Here is a 937-nt window from a genome sequence, read left to right as displayed (position 1 = left end):
TGGTCCCCGCGAGGCCCGGCGCGCACGAGCATTGGTCTAGCGGCCGCTCTATAAAGGGGCGGGACTCCAGGCTGCTGCGATTCCCGTAACGCGGCTCCCGGCGTCCCGGATTCCGGTGGCTGCGTCCGTGTCGCCTCTCCCAGACTGGATCGAAGGGTTCCCCCCACCTCCCCTCCGCGGGCGGGAGGAGCGGAATGTTCCATTTTACCGTGGAATTACGGGGTCATGAACTGAAGTCCGGGTGCTGCCCGCGCCTCCCGCCCTGCCTTCTCGCCAGGGCGCCTGCGGCCTCCCCGCGCGGCCTTCCCTGAGGGACTCAGCGCCGCGAGGGACCGCCGGGCTCCCGGGGGAACTGGGGAGGCGTGGGAGCTCCTTGGGGAAAGTGGAGGGCTCTGGGGCGGTGACTCCACACGGGATTGCCGCAGCTTGTGGCGGCGGCTTCGGTCCAAGTCTTATGTAAACGAACCTTGCCACGGTGTAATTTTTTTAAGTTAGTAAATGAGTTTGGGTGTGATTGATCAGTGAACCCCAGAGCTGGTGACCCGCCAGGAAACTAGTGTTTCTTTGCGGTTTGTACTTACCAATCTGTGATTAAAATACGGAGTAAAAACCAATTTCATTACAGTCCTCCCCTCCCGCAGCCTGGAAAATGGGCCTACAAGGCTCACGCTGGTATATGTTTGTATGTGTGTGTGTGTATATATATTTTAATGCAAAATGAATAGCTTAAAAGATAAAGGGTGTAGGTGTGTGTATTTATGTGTATAAAGAAATACATCCAAGGCCAGGGTCTTTTGTGGAAGAACGGCAGGCTATAGGAGGGCAATATTGTTTAGTGAACTTGAACAAATTATACCTGCAAATTGAGGTTTCAGATAAATTAGAGATCAAATTATGATCCCTTAGTTGCTGATTGGATAATTTTTACAAGACATAG

Source organism: Galeopterus variegatus, unplaced genomic scaffold (assembly GCF_000696425.1).
Source record: "Galeopterus variegatus unplaced genomic scaffold, G_variegatus-3.0.2 Scaffold562, whole genome shotgun sequence".
NCBI classification, from domain to species: Eukaryota; Metazoa; Chordata; class Mammalia; order Dermoptera; family Cynocephalidae; genus Galeopterus; species Galeopterus variegatus.
The sequence above is the reverse complement of the archived record's forward strand: the minus strand, read 5'-3'. Positions refer to the sequence as shown.